Source organism: Callithrix jacchus, chromosome 16 (genome assembly GCF_049354715.1).
Source record: "Callithrix jacchus isolate 240 chromosome 16, calJac240_pri, whole genome shotgun sequence".
NCBI classification, from domain to species: Eukaryota; Metazoa; Chordata; class Mammalia; order Primates; family Cebidae; genus Callithrix; species Callithrix jacchus.
Window position 1 is genome coordinate 14966890 of NC_133517.1, and position 17711 is coordinate 14984600.

The window sequence follows — 17711 nt, forward strand, 5'->3', positions numbered from 1 at the left end:
GTTGAATCTGTAAAATAAGGTCACACCCCTGTGGTTATGCTGTGGTGTCTCTTAAAGGGAAAAGGAATAGTAATTCATAACTATTCTGGGAAGTAGAATATCCTGGGCAGGAAGTGAGGCCTTGGAGGTAGACTGTAGATGGGAAAGTTGCATTCTTTTCTTTGGGCATCTCTTTCAGCCATGGACTCTGGGCATCTGGCTGTCATAAGGGCATTCCTGAGAAACAATGGCTCTTGCCTCATAGAGGCAAGCTGTGTCCCAAGCAAAGACACTCACCAGCATGGGGCAGTCATGCTGGGGGGCCCCAGGACGGGGGTCTTGTGCTGCTGGGTGCAGAGAGCAGCCACATCCTGTGGGCCATTGTACATTGCATTTTAACTTAGCATTGTGTTTCTTCTGGTAGTCTCAGGACCTTAATCAGAACTGATCTACGATTTCAGTCTAGTCTCAGCTCTGTTACGTGAGATTAAGGAACGTGTCTGTGTTCATCCTGAGGCTGCAGTGGGAAAGGGTGAGAGCAAATACAGTGGAAAGTCAGCAAAATTCTGAAGGAACAGGTGAGTCAGAAATTACTGTGACTGTGTCCTGTTGCCCCTCTGTTTGTTCATGGATTTTCCCTTTATTGCTTAACTTGGAGGAAATCTGTAGGTTTTCTCACACACATTACACTGTGAAAATTTGATACTGTATGGATTTTTTACTAACACCTGTAGCAGTTAATTTTAAGCACAACTGAACAGGACAAGATGGGTAATAGAACACCCTGCTTTCACTTCCAAATAGCTAATGAAAATATAAATTTTAACATTAAAACATATTTTATTAAAATTGTTGAGGTTAAAAATATTGGTTTAATAGTTTCAATTGTTATATATACAAAATTCTCTTCTGCATATATTTGAACTTTATTGAAACTGGTAGCCATATATGTAAGGCTGGTTTTCAAGCACAAGTTGGTTTATGCTACTGACAGATACTACTAAAGTGAATCTATGAGCTCTGTTTCATTCTATCCATTCACTCATTCACTTCTTCAGCAAATCCCTCCAGTTATAAACCAGGGATTGTTGTGTAGGGGATGTAAAGCTGAACCCTGTCCTGTGGAAGACATACTCATAATGGGGAGGGTGAACATGTAAGTAAAAGGAATCACAGTGTGGAAGTGCTAAAATGGGGCACCATAACACTTTAAGGCATTAAGAGTTCTAATTCTCTAGAATAAATACAAGACTCCAAACATTTAGATTCCTTCAAATAGGAGCTGGTTAGATATTGGGCATTCTCCAAGAGACAAGGGTCCAATATTACAACCCTTAGGGATGATCCTAATATTATCTCCATTTGATTTATGATGAAGCTGAGGTGTAGAGAAGCTAATTTGTACATGATCACACAACTAGTGAGCAGCAAAACCTGGATTTTAATCCACTTGTATTTGATTCCAGAGCCCAGACTCTTGACCACTGTGCTGGACTAAATGACTGACATTACCAACCAAGTTGTGTACGGTGTGGCTGTGTTATTCGGAAGAAAGATCATTCATTTTGTGCCTCATTTGTAAATTTATCCCTTATTATAGGACTGTACTGAGAAGCAACTACTGCAGATCTCTGTAAAATTGTAATCTCAGATGGCATTAATGATAAGATTAAGTGTAAAATCGGTTAAGTGCTTTAGGAGTATCAGGCATAGTAGGCTGTTGAAGATGGTTCCACTGACCACACTTCTTGATAACTAGGCCATTCTGTGATTTCCTCCTCTAGAGTATGGGCTAGTGCTAGTAACTCACTTCTAATAAATGGAATATAGCAGAGTGACTCTTGATACAAATAAACAATTGAATAAATAAATTAGGGATAGAGAAAGGTCTTCCTGGAAAGGGAATTCATACTAAAAAGTTTAAAAGAAAAGTGAGAAATAGAGAATCACTATTAGACAAATACTGTAGTAGTAATGTTGCAAACCATATCCACTTACAGAGGCTAAATTTGGTGGCCAAAAGTTTAAGGAAAAATAGTCTTTGCTTGTTGTCAAGTTATCTCTTCCAAGACATATGTCTGCTTTAGAGAGGGAGTGTAATCCTGCAGTAGAGAAACTCAGAACACACGAACTTAACCAAGTGCTCACGGTAAACATAGCCAGTAATGACACATGCTGGCAACGTGACACACTTGATATGATACGCCAAGAGGGACACAACATAATTTTTTGTAGTGTTCTGGCCAGAAATGCCCAATCTCATTCTAATAATGAAAAAACATTAGTCAACCCCAAACTGAATGACATTCTACAAAGCAACTGACCAGTATTTGTCAAAAGTGTCAGGGTTATTAAAGACAAAAGAAAAAAAAAAAAAAAAAGCCAGAGGAACTCTTACAGGATAGAGAAGCCCAAGGATGAACAAATAGCAAGTGCAGAGCTTTTTATTCATCCTGGAACTTGGGTAGGATCCTGGAACAGAAAATGACAATAGTGGAGAAATTGGTGACAGTCTCTCTAAAGTCTGTAGTTTAGTAAATAACACCGTGTCAAGGAACTCTGTGAAATTTTTATGACTTTTCTGTAAGTCTAAAATTAGTTCAAAATACAGAGTTAAAATGTTATGCTTGATAATAAATAAAATCCAACTATGTAGTCTTTACAAGAAATATATCTAAAACTTAAATAAATAGAAAGTTTGAATGTAAAAGGATGAAAAACTGTATGCAACTCAAATAGTAATAAAAAGAAAGCTTAGATGGATATAGATAGATTTTTGAGGTTAGAAGCATTACTAGGGGTACATGGAATTACTTCATGAGGCTAAAAGGTTCACTTCACCAGAAAGACATACATGTGTATGCTTTCAAAATTTTTAAGGGAAGAGTAACAAACTGCAAGGAGGAATAGATGAATTAAGAATCATAATGAGATTTAAAATTACCTCTCTTTGTAATTTCTAGATTAATTAAAAAACAAAAAACAGTAAGGATCTAGAACTACTTGAACTAAACAATTAACAAATACAGGACACAGCACCTAACATCTACAGAATACTTATATATTTCAAGCATAAGAAACATTTACAAATATTGACCACAGAATGACTATCAGGCAAACCCCCAAAATAACAAAGGATTGAAAGAACACAAGTGTATTCTTCTCCTACAGTGCAGTTATGCTAGAAATAAACAACGGAAGACCAAAAAAAAAAAAAAAAAAACTTTAGAGGTTTATAAATTTAAAATATTATTTTAAAGAACTCGTGAGTAAAAGAAGAATTCAGAATATAAACTAGAAAGCATTTTAAATGGAATGATAAAAACACTACATATCAAAATTTGTATAGCAAAATCAGAACTTACAGTACTTTTCCTTAAAGGAACAGAAGAACGAAGCTAAATATTCATTTAAGAAGTTAGTGAAAGAATAGCACAATATAGACAAAGAACATAGAAATAAGAAAATAATACAGATAAAAGCAGACATTAGTCATTTAGAAAACAAATATAATAGGAAGTGCATCAACACAGCTGGTAATTAGATCTTTGGAAAGATTAATAAAATTGACAAACTCCTGACACTACTAAGAAAGAAAAAAGAGAATAGACCAAGAGCTATTTTTTTTTTTTTTTTTTTTTTTGAGACGGAGTTTCGGCTGTTGTTACCCAGACTGGAGTGCAATGGCACGATCTCTGCTCACGACAACCTCCGCCTCCTGGGTTCAAGCAATTCTCATGCCTCAGCCTCCCGAGTAGCTGGGACTACAGGTGTGCGCCACCATGCCCAGCTAATTTTTGTATTTTTAGTAGAGATGGGGTTTCACCTTGTTGACCAGGATGGTCTCGATCTCTTGACCTCGTGATCCACCCGCCTCGGCCTCCCAAAGTGCTGGGATTACAGGCATGAGCCACCACGCCCGGCCGAGGCCAGGGGTTTAAAGCCAGCCTAGGCAACACAGCAAACCGTGTGTCTACAAAAATATTAATAATTTCAAAAATAAGCCAGGCTTGTGACACATACCTGTAGTCCTAGCTATTTGGGGGGCCAAGGTAGGAGGATTGCTTGGGCCCAGGAGGTCAAGGTTGCAGTGAGCAGTGATCACACCACCTAACTCCAGTCTGGATGACAGAGCCAGACCCCACCCCTAAAAATAAATACATACATCCATAAAATAAAAATGAAGTAAAATATTGAATTAAATATTTTCACAAAGAAAAACACAGATCTTGACAGTAAGTTCTAGCAAACATTTATGTTAGAAATAATTCTAAAGCAAACTCTTCCAGTGTATAGAGAAAGAAGACATTCTCTCCAACCCGAGACTGCCATAACTTTGACACCAAAACCCCATAACAACAGTACAAGGAAAGAAAGAAAATACATGCCAATTAGATACATCTACAAAAATTGTATTAAAAGTTTAGGAAAATAATCCATATGTATCCACGTACAAAAATGATGACATATAGCCAATTTGAACTTTTTTTGTAAATGAATAATTGGTTTAACATTTTATCAATTTATAACATTTATTATTTTTGCCACATGGACAAAGTAAGGGAGAAAAAATAAAAACAATGCAGTACATGCCAAAGTGTTTGATAAAATTCAACATCTAGCCATAATTAAACAAAAACTTCTAAGAAACTAGAAATATAAGGGGACTTTCTGTCTATTTTTTTTTTTTTTTTTTTTTTTTTTTTTTTTTTCTGAGACGGAGTTTCGCTCTTGTTACCCAGGCTGGAGTGCAATGGCGCGATCTCGGCTCACCGCAACCTCCGCCTCCTGGGTTCAGGCAATTCTCCTGCCTCAGCCTCCTGAGTAGCTGGGATTACAGGCACGCGCCACCATGCACAGCTAATTTTTTGTCTTTTGAGTAGAGACGGGGTTTCACCATGTTGACCAGGATGGTCTCGATCTTTTGACCTTGTGATCCACCCGCCTCGGCCTCCCAAAGTGCTGGGATTACAGGCTTGAGCCACCGCACCTGGCCTATAAGGGGACTTTCTTAATCTCATAAATGGCATCTCATAAGAGAAACTATAGCAACCATCGTATCTAATGATTAAATGTTATACAGCCACATTAGGTTCAAGGAGAGAAGGATGTCCATCATTACTGCTGTTTTTCACAGCAAATTGTACTGGACGTTCTTGCTAGTTTACTAAGGCAAGAAATAAAAGGGGATAAAAAAGTAGAAATTAATTTATCAGTATTTACCAGTAGTATGATAGTGTATGTAGAAAAAAGGTAAATTTCTAGAATTAGAGATTACTAGAAAAATTCTTACTAGTAAAATTGAAGACATGCATCCCCTGAGTCCTAGCATTTCTACTTTATAATCTACCCTTCAGAATTGTAAGGTAACAAGCACCAAAATACATGTATGAACATGTTCACAACAGCATTATTAATAATATCTTAAAATTGGAAGCACCGCTGGGCATGGTGGCTCACCCCTGTAATCCCAGCACTTTGGGAGTCTGAGGCGGGTGGATCACAAGGTCAAGAGATCGAGACCATCCTGGTCAACATGGTGAAACCCCATCTCTACTAAAAATACAAAAAAAAATTAGCTGGGCATGGTGGCGCGTGCCTGTAATCCCAGCTACTCAGGAGGCTGAGGCAGGAGAATTGCCTGAACCCAGGAGGCGGAGGTTGCGGTGAGCCAAGATGGTGCCATTGCACTCCAGCCTGGGTAACAAGAGTGAAACTCCATCTCAAAAAAAAAAAAAATTGGAAGCACCAAGGTATTCACCTACAACAGAATGAATAAATAACTCATGCAGTGGCATATCATATAGCAAAAAAAAAAAAAAAAAAAAAAAAGAGAAAAGAAAAGAAAATGAGCTCATGAAAGCTGAATTCTTCAATGTTGATGAGTCTTACATACCTATACCTATGGCTGAGTGGAAGGAGCCAGGTATACACACACACACACACACACACACACACACACACAGAGTACATATTCTATGATTCTATTTAGGCAAAACTAGAACATTTTATTTAGGGGATACTTAATCTGAGGCTAATTTATGTACAAAAGGGAAGGGGCAAGTAGGTATTTTTGTGTCTTGAGAATGTTCTAGTTTCTAACTTAGGGAGTGGTAATATGACTGTTTATTTTATAATAACTAATTAATTTGTAAATTCATTTACCCAAAAAAGAAAGAATATAATATGTATTCAGACTTTTTTTTGGCAAATCACAATTTCCCAGCTCCACAGACTATTTAGTGAAGGATATAGTGTGCCTAAGTTTTCAATTTGTAAAATAATGAATATTTAAACTTTTCTGAACTTTGATACAGTCTTTTTTTTTTAATCACAAATGTTGTAGACAGACTGTTAATAAAATTTGTTGACAATCACAATCTGTTTTATCAAATTTTGTGGAAAATGTGGACCAACTTCTTTTATTATAAACATATGGAATGTGAAACTAAAAGTCAAGCTTTTTCTTAATTTACTTCATTCTCAGTAAATGCCTTCAGGCATGAAAGAGGACGGAATGCCTACAAGTTAGTAATAAAAACATTCAGGAATGTTACTTCTTCAACTGGTCCACTTGATGGCACTAAACTAACATAGAATATGGGCTAATCCTCCATGGAAGTTTGATGCATTAGTGTGTTTTCATGATTTTAGACCTTGTGAATTCTAAAGGTCTTTTTATTTATTTATTTATTTTTGGCTTAACACTTTGGATATATTCAGCAGGGGAAAAGGGGAATTAAACATTCTTTAAAAATTAAAGCTTTTAAAAAAATTATGAAAAGATACATTTAAACTCTTTAGGGCACACAAACTGAGCTTTTCATGTCTTTTTGCCTCTCGCTTCCTCTACATCTCTAATCATGAGCCCTAGGGGAAAAAAATCATTTTGGCTCCAAGATATTAGAGGCTTGATAGATGTATATGAGTCACAAGATTTGAAACTGAATTCATTTGTGAGGACAATGAGATGGAGAAGGTTTGGCCATAGCTGTTGCCCTTCATAGCAAATCTGGGAAGTGGCAGAGGCTTTGCACACTGGCAGCAAGGATGCAATTAAGCCAGCATGGGTTCTGCAGTTTAAGGAAGCTTCTTGAGGGAGAATCTTCGCTCAGATCTTAAAGAAGAATAAGGCTTCTTTGCTATGACTCTAGCTGTAAGCAATGGGAACTAATTCTTAGCTATGAAGAGAACTGGTAGAAGAAATATAAGAAGCTACTGTTTCCTTAGGATGCATTTGCTGAAAATGGGGTACATTCGGTGAAGTCTTAACTTCTAATTTGAAATTATATATAGCCACAAAAAAGGAATTGGCCTACATGTTTTCTGAGTGAAATAATCTTTATTTGAGTGTGTCAGGATTTACTTGGAATTGCAAAACTGTAGACAAAGCTGTTAGTGCTGCGTGGAATCCCAGTATTGGTCATCTGCATGGAATACCAGTATTGATCATCTGCATGGAATACCAGTATTGATCATCAGAGAAATCTGCATTTTTCTAATTTCTATTTTCTAAATCTACATAACTCTAAATCTGCATTTTTCTAATTTCTAAATCTACATGAATCTAATTTCTCTTCTTAGATTAATCTTAACAGGCCCTTTTCCTGGTTTGCAATCACCAAAATTCTTTTTAAAAAATTCACAAGGGCTTTCTTCTATGTGAGGACTTTCAGGGTCCTTTTGCCTGTCAGTACCCTCTGCATGCAGTGGGCTCTGTTTCCCTAGGGAGAGAGGAGACTTTCTGAGGGCAGGGGGCACGTCTTATTTTCATCTGTATTTTTTTCAGCAGAGAACCCAATGACTTTGGGGGGTGAATACACAATAAACATAAATATGATGACTAATTTGTCATTCTGTTCAATTTAAGAACTGATTTTATATATCCTTCCTTTCTGTGAAAATTTGATTTTCTTATATGTCCATAAAATTTTTTTCTTTAAGATAGAATATGTGATAGAAAATCAAATAAACTGTGTGCATGGTTTTAAATCTAAACACTTTATTTTGCCAAATAAAGTACCACTCTGTGCTTTCCTTACCACTTCCTTCCTCTTTTGCTGTGATGAACCAGTAGTTTTGTTCAAAATACTTCTGATTGCAATTACTTTCCTCAAAAACAAAAAAAGTTTAAGTGAGAATTCCTTCAGCATTATTTGACAGTCTTAAGGAATTTTAGTTGTCCTTTAATTTTTAAATATTACTCATAAGAAGTGAAACATAGTTGTATTCCAGTAACAGAAATTTTATTTTATTTTTTCAAAGACGGGGTTTCACCATGTTGGTCAGGCTGGTCTTGAACTCCCGACCTCAGGTGATCCACCTGCCTTGGCCTCCAAAGTGCTTGGATTACAGGCGTGAGCCACTGCGCCTGGCCAGAAATTTTAAAAAGTAGACAGATCTGTTGGACTTTCTAAAAATATTAAAAAACCGCATGTTCTCACTTACAGGCTGGTGTTGAACAGCGAGAACACATGGACTCAGGGAGAGGAGCATCACACACTAGGGGAAGTTGGGAGGGGTCTAGGGGAGGGACAGTGCGGGGTGGGGAGGGTGGGGAGGCATAACATAGGGAGAAATGCCGATATAGACGAAGGGGAAGTAGAGGCAGCAAACCACCTGGTTATGTAAGCACCTATGCATCAACCCTGCATGACCTATACATGTAACCCAGAACCTAAAGTAAAATAAAAAATATATATAAAGAAATTAAGGTTATAGGAAAAGGAGGGTAGCTTTCTGGAACTTCCAAGTATGATATCAAGTCCATTGAAAGTATGTTGATTTTCACTTATTTCTAAAAATTAAGTATAAATGGCAGTTTGGATTTTCACATTCAACTACTGAAGACTTAAGAGGTTATATAGTAATCTTGTATTTAAAATAAATGGATTCATGTGTTTCATATGCTTTTGGTCATCTGCATGTCTCCATTTTTAAGAATAAAAGTAAACATTATTCATTAAAAAACAAAAACAAAGCAAAACTCGACTAGAATAAAGAAAAACCCCACATAAAATCAAATCCTTTTTATAGAGTAAGACTCATCTTTATATTTCTTGAATCGTCAGCTGTTTTTCAAAATTCCAAAGGAAACACCCTACACAGAAGGAATATTCATTTTAACCTTAATTCAGCCAGGAAGACCTCTGAGAGCCAAATTTGTATTTCATGCAGCCCAGGCAAATTTTATGAAATATCAGAACAATAGGAGAGCATCACAGTGTATATTTCTTAAAATTTAACAAAATATAATTTAAAAGCTATGAATCAAAATCTTCCATCTTTAATGGTAGTCTCTCCTGATATAAAAAACTGTCTTCACAAACAAAATCAGATAGTGCCCTCATATGCTTTTATAAATATATAAAACCTAAAACAACTTTATCAGATAAACTGAGAAGAATTGCTAAGATGAATGCTTCATATGGGTCTTTCTGACTGGGTCTAAAGAGCAAAATTTTGTCATATTTTGATTCAAAATTTCTTTCTTTCTCTTGACATTAAAAAAATTTCAATGCACAGGGGAGAAAAGTTGCTCACTGGGTGAGTCTTTAAACTAACACATATTGGAATTTCTGGGTCAAAATGGAAATGTGGAATACGTTCTAAACACAGATTCAGTGTTGAGGACAGTACCCTGATCCAGATGCATGCCCTCAGTTCCCAGCACAGTGCTGGAGTATGGAGCATAGCAGGTTTCCATGGACATCTATTGGAAGGAGTAACTCATAAACACTGTGAAGTCTGCTGTCTTGAGTCTTTCCATTTACCTGTATCCCCACTGTGACTTCTTTGGTTCTGGTCCCTGTAATCTCTGCTCTATTTACTGTACTCGCCAACTAAATTATTCTCTCCTTCCAGTCATGTTTGCTTTTATTCACTCTCTACCATGTAACTTTGATTTTTTTCCTAAAGTGAACTTAGATCATGATAAAGCTTCTGTTTATTAATCCCTAGTATGTACCATACATATTACATACATCTGTTTTGCTAGTGGTGGGGGACAGGGTCTCACTTTGTCACCCAGACTGGAGTGCAGTGGTGTGATCTCAGCTTACCACAACCTCTGGCTCCCTGGTTCAAGTGATTCTCCTATCTCAGCCTCCCGAGTAGCTGGGATTACCAGCATGTGCCACTACTCTCTGGCTAATTTTTGTAGTTTTAGTAGAGATGAGTTTCACCATGTTGGCCCGGCTGGTCTTGAACTCCGGACCTTAAATGATCCATCCACCTTGGCCTCCCAAAGTGCTGGGATTACAGGGTGAGCCACTGCGCCCGGCCACATACATCCTGTTATTAAATTCTTGCCATAACACAAATAAGGAACCATTATTGTGCCTGTGTTTAGAGATGAGTAAACCAGGGCACCGAGCAGTTGAGTGGCTCCGTCAATGTCAGTTTAGCTATTGCAGTGTACCCTCAAGTGATAGCACACACTTGATGTGTTAAGGTGACTAAATGAGCTCGGTTTTCCTGGGATTGTCTTAATTTAATGCTCAAAGTCTGGTTTCATAAAAACTCCTTAGTCCAAGGAAAATGGGGGCAGTTAGTCACCCTACATCTAGTATAAGCTTCGGGATAGTTGATATGGTTTGGCTGTGTCCCCATCCAACTCTCATCTTGAATTATAGCTCCCATAGTTCCTAAGTATTGTGGGAAGGACCTGGTGGGAGATAACTGAATCACAGGGGTGTTTTTTTTTCCCCCATACTGTTCTTGTGATACTGAATAAGTCTCATGAGATCTGATGGTTTTATAAAGTGAAACCCCTTTCACTGGGTTCTCATTCTTTCTCTTGCCTGGTGCCATGTAAGACATGCTTGGCTCACTGCAAGCTCTGCTCCCATGTTCAAGTGATTCTCCCGTCTCAGCCTCCTGAATCGCTAGGATTACAGGAGTGAGCCACGATGCCTGGCTAATTTTTTGTATTTTTAGTAGAGACAGGGTTTCACCATGTTGGTCAGGCTGGCCTCGAACTCCTGACCTCAGGTGATCTGCCCACCTTGGCCTCCAAAAGTATTGGGATTACAGGCATGAGCCCAGCCCTCGTTTTCTTTATAAATTACTCAGTCCTGGGTTTTGTGTCTTTATTAGCAGGAAAATGGACTAATAAAATATTATACTTTAATTTCTCCCTTCCCCACTTTTTTGCTATTTATTCATACATTTTCCTTGCTATATGTCATAAACCTAATATTACATTGTTAATACAGTTATATAAACAGTCAATTATTCTTAAAAGAGATTTAAATCATGAAAAAATCTTGCATATTTTTCCATGTTCTTCAGTCTTTTGTGTAGATACAGATTTCTAGCTGGTATTCTTTCGGTTCTGCCTAAAAGGATTTCCTGTAACATTTTTTTTTTTTTGCTCTTTCTTTTTTTTTTTTTTTGAGACGGAGTTTTGCTCTTTTTTTTTTTTTTGAGATGGAATTTCGCTGTTGTTACCCAGACTGGAGTGCAATGGCATGATCTCGGCTCACCGCAACCTCTGCCTTCTGGGTTCAAGCAACTCTCCTGCCTCAGTTTCCCGAGTAGCTGGGACTACAGGCGTGCACCACCATGCCCAGCTAATTTTTGTATTTTCTGTAGAGATGGGGTTTCACCATGTTGACCAGGATGGTCTCAATCTCTTGACCTCTGATCCACCTGCCTTGGCCTCCCAAAGTGCTGGGATTACAGGCGTGAGCCACCGCGCCCGGCCCCTATAACATTTCTTATAGTGTGGCTCTGCTGGTCACAGTTCTCGCAGGTTTTGCATATCTGAAATGTCTTTTTTTAAATTTCATTTTTGAAAGAAACGGAATTAATAGGCTTTTTTTCCCCAGTATTTTAAAGTGCTTCTTGTATATTCTGGCTACTGACATTGTTTCTGAAAAGCCACCGCACCCGGCTATTTTGGATAGTTTTATTGCTGTCTTCAAGTTTACAATATTTTCTTCTGCAAGGTCTAATTTGCTTTTAATCATATTCAGTGTAATTTTTTGCCTCAGACGTTATACTTCCTATCTCTCCAAGTTTGATATGGGTCTTTCAAAAAATATATAGCATTCTCTCACATATTGAGCATGTAAAATGCATTTATAATGACTCTTTGACATCTTGCCTGCTAATTCTAATATTTGTCCCCATCTTGGGTTGATTTCAATTGGTTGATTTCTCTTCTGAACTGTAAGTCGTATTTTCCTGCTTCTTTGTGTGCCTAGTATTTTTTTTAATTCGATGCATAACATTATGAAATTTACCTTTCTGGGTGCGAGTTTTTTTTCTACTCCTATCACTATTCTTGCTCTTTTATTTTTTTCTGGGACACAGTTAAGTTACCTGAAAATACTTTGATCCTTTCAGGTGTTGATCTCCATGTTATTAAGCAAGGTCTTGATCTCCATGTTATTGAGCAAGACTGGAGCTATGCTAAATTTGGGGATATTTTTCCCTAATGCTGAGGCAAAACTCTTCTGGGTACTCTACCTGACGTTCCTTGAATCATGAGCTTTTCCATAGTGGCCAGTGGGAACCCTGGGCACCATTACCTCTAATGTTCTGTGTGTTTTTCCTCCAGCCCCTGGTAGCTTCCTTATTTGTGTGCCCCAATCTGTACCTGGCTGAATACCTGTGGCCTTTGTTGTCCACCTAATGTCTTGTGAGCGATTATGTTATTTTGTTGTTGTTTGGCTGTTTCATGTGGAGGATAAGGCCAGTCCTCGTTTCTCTATTTTAGCAGTAAGTGGAAGTCTAAAATGTACTGAATAAATGTCATAAAATGTTTGTTTTACCTTTCATGTTGCCCCACATATTGGAACACAAACTTAGTATGACTGTTGACATGTTTCTGAACTTAATTCAAAATGGTTTTCATTTAGTCAAGTTACGTCGCTTATGTTTTCATTTAAGAAGAGACAGTAGAAATGAATGGAGTGAAAATGAAGCAGTTAACTACCGAGATGAGCTACTTGACAGGATCAGGTTGTAAAGACCGTTGTCAGGTTGCTTGTGCGTGTCCACCTTACCCGTTGTCTTTCTGGCCGTTGTCAGGTTGCTTGTGCGTGTCCACCTTACCCGTCGCCGTTCTGGCCGTTGTCAGTTTGCTTGTGCGTGTCCACCTTACCCGTCGCCGTTCTGGCCGTTGTCAGTTTGCTTGTGCGTGTCCACCTTACCCGTCGCCGTTCTGGCCGTTGTCAGTTTGCTTGTGCGTGTCCACCTTACCCGTTGCCGTTCTGGCCGTTGTCAGTTTGCTTGTGCGTGTCCACCTTGCCCATTGCCGTTCTGGCCGTTGTCAGTTTGCTTGTGCGTGTCCACCTTGCCCGTTGCCGTTCTGGCCGTTGTCAGTTTGCTTGTGCGTGTCCACCTTGCCCGTTGCGGTTCTGGCACTTTGAAATAACTACATTTAATTGTGCAAAATATTTTCACATAGTATTTCTAAGTGTGATCTAGTTAGATAATTCAATAATAACTCTTCTAAATAGCTAATAACTGTGTACATGGATAGAATCATGACCCATGTAATTTAACTTATTCAAGTTCAGCCAATATTTGCTGGATGCATTCAGTGTGGTGAACACTGAGTTAAGCCTAGAGAGGCAGATGAATAACAAAGAGCCTGGGTCTAGAGGAGCTCACTGAGAGGCAGAGCTGAGAAGTGAGTTGACAACGTGCTAAGTGCCGCAATTACCCTAATTATGGGTTGCTGCGAGAGCACTGAGGTGGGCCACCTCCCGCAGCTCAGGAGGGTGTGATGGTTGTGATTGAGAGGGTGTAGGGGGATGCCAGGGGTTACCTACTCCTCTCTCCTTCTTTATTGCTGCGAGAGACACCTTGCTTTAGTGTTATTATTCACTCTTCTCCTCTTCCAGGGCCAGAAAATGAATGTTCGCAAGTCTAAGCCAATCACTGTGTTTCCCTTCCCCTGATCAGTGATTGGTTGATGTGTGGGCCTGTAACACAATCCCCGGAAAGGAGACCTAAAAGTAATTCTTCAGACAGAACTCAGGAAAGGTTTATCTCTGGATAGAAGGAGACAAGCAAGGAGACACCTCCCTTCCTGACTTTGACTACAATTGTGTGAAAACGTATGTTGTATCCATGCTGTGATCATGAAAGGACAAGCCAGAGGATGAACCCTAACAAAGTGAGGATGGAAGAGCAGAAATAGGGGAAGCTGTTGGGTCTTGTTGGCATTATTGCACTGCTGAAGCACAAACCTGGGACCTTCTTTTCTGTCTCTGTGTCTTTTGCTGTTATTGTTATATAAGATAACACACCTTTTTTGTTTAAGCCACTTTCCATTATTCTGTTACATACAGTTAAAAGATTCTAACAGATACAGAAGTTTTCCCAAAGTAGTGAAGCTTAGTTTGTGCTTTAAAGGGCCAGAGAAATTCATCTTTGGAAGTTGATGGGTGGAAGAGTGGGAGCAGGGCACTCCACAGGGGGAAGGGCTTGTGCAAAAGCTTGGAAACATGGAGCAATATGGAAGGTTTGAGATAGGGCAAGCGTTTTTGTGCTGGATTGTTGTTGGGGTAATTCAGGTTTCTCACATGGGTAGGATGCTGCTTGCATACAGTAGATACCCAATCACTATCTGTTGCCTGCTTGCATTTACATTTTCTTTAATTGTATTAAATGGAGTCTGAAAAATATCCTTGAGTGTCCATGATATTACAGGGGTTTTATAGGCATAAGTAGCAGAGTCGGTGTGAATATCCACTAAAATTTCAATTCCCTTCTAAAGTGCTAAAAATTAAAACAGTTCTCAGAGTCTGTCTGTTAAGAGGTTTGCTATGGAATACATGTCTGTGTCCCTAACCCCCAGTGTGATATTTGAAGATGGGGCATTTGAGAGATAATAAGGTCATGAAGTTGGACTCCCCATGAGGAGATTGGTACCCTTGTAAGGAAGGACATGTGGCTGGGCGTGGTAGCTCACACCTGTAATTCTAGAACTTTGGGAGGCTGAGGTGGGAGGATTTCTTGAGGCCAGGAGTTTGAAACCAGCCTGAGCAACATAGCAAGACCATATCTCTATAAAAAAGTGTAAAAAAACTATCTGGGCATGGTGACATGCATCCATAGTCCCAACTACTAAGGCGGCTTTGGTGGGAGGATCACTTGAACCCAGGTGGTGAAAGTTGTAATATGGTGTAATTGTGACACTGCATGCCAGCCTGGGTGACAGAGACCCCCGTCTCTAAAAATTTTTTTTAAAAAGAGAGAGATAAAGAGAGATTTTAAACATAAGACAGTTTGCTATTTCTATCCCCAACTCTCTCTCTCCTGCAATGTGAGAAAATCAGGATGAGGGTCCTTACTAGAACCTGACCCTGCCAGCACCCTGATCTCAGACTTCTAGCCTCCAGAACTGTGAGAAATTAATGTTTTTTTCTTTAAGCCATCAAGTCTATGATATTCTTGTTATAGCAGCATGAACTAAGACAAAGGTTATGATTTATTTTTGAACAAGTGCATATAATACACAGGACTTTGATTTGAAAAGCGCGTGAGTGAGATAAGGTTACAATTTTATTCTTCTTTCTGTGGATATCCAGTTTCCTAACACCATTTATTGAAGACATTATCCATGTCCCTTTTTGTGCTCTTGACACCTTTGTCAAAATAAATCAGCTGTAAATGTGTAGGCTTATTTCTGGTCTCTATATCTTGCTTCATTGGTTGATGTGTCTGTGTTTATGCCAGTACCATGCTGTTTTAATTACTATAGCTTTGTAATATATTTTGAAATTGAGGAGTGTGATGACTGTACCTTTGTTCGTTTTGCTTAAAATTGCTTTGGCTATTTGGGTCCCTTGTAGTTCTATACAAATTTCAGGATTATTTTTCTAAATCTGTGAAGAAAGATATTGGAATTTTGATAGGGATAGCATTGAATCTGTAGATCACTTTGGGTGATATAGATATTTAAACAATAGTAATTCTGCCCATCCTTGAATACTGGGTATCTTTCCATTTATATGTGTTGTCTTTAATTTCTTTCATCAATTTTCTGTAGTTTTCAGGATCAGATCTTTCACTTCCTTGGTTAACTTTATTTCTCAGTATTGTCTTTCTTTGATGCTATCATAAATGGAACTGTTTTCTTCATTTCTTTTTTGGAGGTTCATTGTGAAATAGAAATGCTACTAATTTTTGTATGTTGATTTTATATCCTGCAACTTTACTGAATTCATTTATCAGCTACTAAGAGTTCTAACATCGGAATCTCAGAGTTTTCTATATGTAAGATCATGTTGTCAGCAAATAGAGAATTTCACTGTTGCTTTTCCTATATGAGTGCATTTTATTTCTTTTGCTTGCATAGTTTCTCTGACTAGGACTTCCAGTCTGATGTTGAATAGAAGTGATGAAAGTGGGAATCCTAGTCTTGGTCCTGATCTTAAAGAAAAAGCATTTGCTTTTCACCATTGAGTATGATGTTAGCCTGCGAACTTGTCATGTATGGCCTCTATTGTGTTGAGAAACGTTCCTTCTTACCTAATATATTGAGGTTTTATCATGAAAGGATGTTAAATTTTGTCAAATGCTTTTTCTGCATCTATTGAAATGATCATTTTTTTTTTGGTCATTTATTCTGTTAATATGGTGAGTCACATTTGTCAATTTGTGTAAGAACTGGAACTGTTAAACGCAGGGGGGAAACGTTTGCAAATAGATATTTACTTAAAGAATACTTTTTTCTTTAAGATCAGGAGAAGCATTTTTATACATACATCTGATAAGGGGTCAATATCCAAAATACATAAGGAACTCACTCAAACAGCTCAATAGCAAGAAAACATTTAAACCTAATTTAAAAAGTGAACAAAAAACCCGAATAAACATTTCTCAAAAGAAGACTTACAAACAGCCAAGAGGTGTACAAAAAATAATCAACATCACTAACAGGTAAATGCAAATTAAAATCACAATGAGATACTAGCTTACACCTGTTAGGATGGTCATTATCAGAACGATTAAATATAAAAAGTGGTTGCAAGGATGTAGAGAAAAGGACACTCTTGGTGGAAATACAAATTAGTACAGCCATTATGGAAAATAGTATGGAGCTTACTCAAAAACTAAAAACTACCATGTAGTCCAGCAATCCCATTTTTGGGTATGTATCCAAAGAAATGGAATTCAGTACATCACAGAGATACTTGCCCTCCCATTTTCACTGCAGCACTGCTCACCACAGCCTGGATAAGGAAGCAACCTAAGTGTCCATCAACGGATGAACGGATAAAGAAAATGTGGCATGTATACCCAATAGAATACTATTCAGCCTTAGAAAAGAAGGAAGTTCTGTCATTTTGGATAACATGGATGAACCTGAAGAGTATTATGCTAAGTGAAAGAAGTCAGGCAAAGAAAGAAAAATATTGCATGATCTCATTTGTATGTAGATGCTAAGAATGGCCAACTTGTAGAAGTAGAAAGTATAATGGTGGCTACCAGGGATTATGGTCTGAGAAATGTTGGTCAGAGGATGCAAAGTTTCAGTTAGACAGGAGGAATCAGTTTATTTATTTATTTATTTTTGGGATGGAGTTTCACTCTTGTTACCCAGGCTGGAGTGCAATGGCACAATCTCGGCTCACTGCAACCTCCGCCTCCTGGGTTCAGGCAATTCTCCTGCCTCAGCCTCCTGAGTAGCTGGGATTACAGGCACGCGCCACCATGCCCAGCTAATTTTTTGTATTTGTAGTAGAGACAGGGTTTCACCATGTTGACCA

The 17711-nt window shown here is 38.2% G+C and overlaps 1 long non-coding RNA gene across 3 annotated transcripts in view; it reads left to right on the forward strand.

Annotated features, from left to right (window-relative positions):
- The first annotated feature begins 287 nt into the window (after positions 1 to 287).
- The window catches only part of LOC118148438 (uncharacterized), an 84845-nt gene continuing 67421 nt past the window's right edge, over positions 288 to 17711 (forward strand). For all 3 annotated transcript variants that reach the window (XR_008477030.2, XR_008477031.2, XR_013527847.1), the window contains exon 1: positions 288 to 557. This is a non-coding gene — a long non-coding RNA (uncharacterized LOC118148438). The remainder of the gene's footprint in view (positions 558 to 17711) is intronic.